Below are 3,182 nucleotides of genomic sequence, written 5' to 3'. Positions count from 1 at the left end.
TGGGAGCACTAGGGGTCCCTGGGAGGAACTGGGAGACAACTGGGAGAATCTCCCCATGACCCCCAGTGCCCCCCTGAGCCCCTCCAGACCGCCCCAAAGTCTTTCCACAGTCTCTGAGTTCTTCCCAGTGCCATGTAGAGCCCTTCCCAGTACCTCCCAGTTAACCCTTAGACTTCCCCAGTGCCCCCTCACTCCCCCCCGTAACCCTCCCTACCCCAGATCCTTCCACAGCCTCCCACTGCCCCCCCAATTCCCCTCCAGAGCTGTTAACAGCCTCCCAGTCCTTCCCACTATTGTCCTGAGCCCTTTCCAGTACCCTCCCAGTCGTTTTCCAATTCCCTCCCTGATCCATCCCACTCTATCCCAGTCCCTTACCAATCCCCTCCCTGTCCCTTCCCAGTCCCTTCCAACTCTTTTCCTTTCCCATTCCCTTCTTAGTTCCCTCCCAATCCCCTCCCACTGGCTCCCCACTCCCCTCCCAGTCCCGTCGCAGTGCACTCCCAGTCCTTCCCAGTCTCTCCCAGTTCCCTCCCATTCCCATTCCACTACACCCAGTTGCTCCCTGTCCTTTCCCACTCCCATCCCAGTCTCTTCCCAGTGCCCCCTTAGTCCATCCCAGCCCCTCCCAGTCCATCCCAGTTCCTCCCATTCCATCCCAGTCCCTTCACAGTCCCCAACCAGTGCCTTCCCCATCCCTTTCCAGTCCCCTCCCAGTCATACCTGCACTACCTGGCAAGAGCCCTGGTGGACAATTGGAAGCAGTAGCATCCCCACTGGGAGACAACTGGGAGCACTGGGAGCATGACCCAGGAATTCCCAGTACCCCCCCTCAGCCCCCCATTTCCCTCCCACAGCCCTTTACAGCCTCCCAGTCCATTCCCACTATGTCCCCTCCCTGTCCCTCCAAGTCCCCTCCCACACTGTCCCACTCCCTTCCCAGTCCCCTCCCAGTCCCTCCCTGTTTATTCCTGTCCCTCCCAGTACCTCCCAATCCCTTCTAGTCCTATCCCAGTATGGGAGGAGACCAGTAGGGACCAGGAGGCACTGGGAGACATACCTGGACCAGCTGGAGGCATTGCTGGAGCCCTGGGACACAACTGGAAGCAGCGGGAACCCAACTGGGAGCACTAGGGGTCCCTGGGAGGAACTGGGAGACAACTGGGAGAGCACTGGGAGTATCTCCCCATGACCCCCAGTGCCCCCCTGAGCCCCTCCAGACCGCCCCAAAGTCTTTCCACAGTCTCTGAGTTCTTCCCAGTGCCATGTAGAGCCCTTCCCAGTACCTCCCAGTTAACCCTTAGAATTTTCCCAGTGTCCCCTTAGTCTCCCCCCCATAACCTTCCCCCCACCAGAGGTCTTCCACAGCCTCCCAGTACCTTCCAGTACTGTCCTGAACCCCTCCCAGTGCTTCCCAGTCCTTTCCCAGTCTGGGAGGAAGCTGGTAGGGGCTGAGAGGCACTGGGAGGGACTGGGAGCCATACCTGCAGCAGCTGGAGTCAGTTCTGGAGCCCTGGGAGACAACTGGAAGCAGCAGGAACCCAACTGGGAGCAACTGGGAGACAACTGGGAGAGCAGTGGGAGCACTGTATCTCCTCATAACCCCAAGTGCCCCCCTCAGCCCCTCCACACTGCCCCAGAGTCTTTCCACAGTCTCTGAGTTCTTCCCAGTGCCATTCAGAGCCCTTCCCTGTACCTCCCAGTTAACCCTTAGAATTTTCCCAGTGCCTCCTCACTCCCCCCCAGTAACCCTCCCCCCCAGAGTCCTTCCACAGCCTCCCAGTACCTCCCAGTACTCTCCTGAGCCCCTCCCAGCCCTTTGCCACTCCCTTACCGCTCCCTTTCCAGCCTGGTTCCTATCCAGCTAGTCTGACCCCAGCATGTAGCAATGCCTGGGGTTGTTGTGGTAATGTGTAGAACCTGGCACTTGCATGTGTTCAATATCATGCCCTTGGACTCTGCCTGAAGGAAAACAGAAAGTATGTATGGAAGGTTTCAGGACAGGAAAGAACAACAGGCTGCTGACGACGGAAGAACAGTCTGATGATAAAGAAGAGCTGACTGCAGTAAACAGCCTGAAGTGTGAGACAGAAGGACGCTCGCCTCCGTGCTGGAGAAGCTCAACCTGCTATGGGATGAAGATAATAATGGAGAGCTGCATATCAAAGGAGAAAACTCAATTAGCAGCAGTGGTGCAAGAATGCCAAGGAATTGCTTAGCCTGCTTGATTTTTCCCACATACACTGCTTGTTCTGTACCACTAAACAATTCCTGCTTCACCAACCAGGGAGTCCGTGCATGCTTTCCAAACTCTGCCCATCTGTCCAGCCTGTCAGGGTCTGGAGCTGCGCGGGGCTTGGGGGGGTGGCTGCCGGCGGGGCTGCACGAGGCTTTGGGGGCTGGCTGCGGCGGCGGCGGCCGGCGGGGCAGCGCGGGGCTTTGGGGGAGCGGCGGCTGCTGCCTCAACTGTACCCAGAGATACCTGTAACTCTGTGCTTCTAGTGCATGCAATAATGACGGAAGTGTGGAGCTGTAAGTGATAACAGAATTGGCCCTTTATCTCTTTTTCTTTTCTAGTACACCCAGTGTTTCCCCACTCCTGTTAGGAGTCTTGTCTGCAGGACTCTTGCTGTTCTCCACATGTGGGGTGTGTGTGTATGTCTACATCAGGAGCAGTCTATACGTTGTGCTTTGGAGAACAAGACCACAAGTAAGTCTGCTTTGTGTTGCACTCATGAGGAATGAGCTGCCCTGGGAGGTGATGGAGTCACCATAACTGCAAGTGTTTAAAGTAAGACTGGATGAGGCACTGAGTACCATGGTTTGGTTGACTAGATGGTGGTGGGTGATAGGTTGGACTCAGTGTTCTGGAAGGTCTTTTCCAACCTGGTTAAGTCTGTATTCTATTCTGCTTTCCCGATTGCTCCCAGCATGGCCCCTGTGTTCTCCCTCTTCTTCCCAGTAACTCCAAAATCCTTTTCTAGTGCTCCCAGTGCCTTCCCAAGTCTCCCAGTGGGGCCCCAGATCTTCCCTCAGTGGGGAAGTGTTCTCCCAGCATGCCAAACTCTCTTCTTGGTGCTCCAAGTACCACCAGATGCTGAGTGTGTGTTTTGGGACAGCATCAGTTCACAGCTCTGTGAGTTAAATGAACGCTGAAGGGAGAACAAATGATTTTGTGGTATTTT

The 3,182-nt window shown here is 56.0% G+C and overlaps 1 long non-coding RNA gene across 2 annotated transcripts; it reads left to right on the top strand.

The window, feature by feature from the left end:
* The first annotated feature begins 1,098 nt into the window (after nt 1-1,098).
* On the top strand, nt 1,099-2,280 carry LOC137454516 (uncharacterized). Of its 2 annotated transcripts, none has more exons than XR_010990623.1 (2): nt 1,099-1,585; nt 1,990-2,280. It is a non-coding gene; the product is annotated as an uncharacterized lncRNA (long non-coding RNA). The 2 variants fall into 2 exon arrangements; XR_010990622.1 differs by having other exon boundaries at nt 1,966-2,280.
* Nucleotides 2,281-3,182: the final 902 nt, after the last annotated feature.

The sequence above is a fragment of the Melanerpes formicivorus genome, unplaced genomic scaffold, assembly GCF_026170545.1.
Source record: "Melanerpes formicivorus ecotype bairdi unplaced genomic scaffold, bMelFor1.0.p_v2 SCAF_81, whole genome shotgun sequence".
NCBI classification, from domain to species: domain Eukaryota; kingdom Metazoa; phylum Chordata; class Aves; order Piciformes; family Picidae; genus Melanerpes; species Melanerpes formicivorus.
The sequence above is the reverse complement of the archived record's forward strand: the minus strand, read 5'-3'. Positions and strand labels throughout refer to the sequence as shown.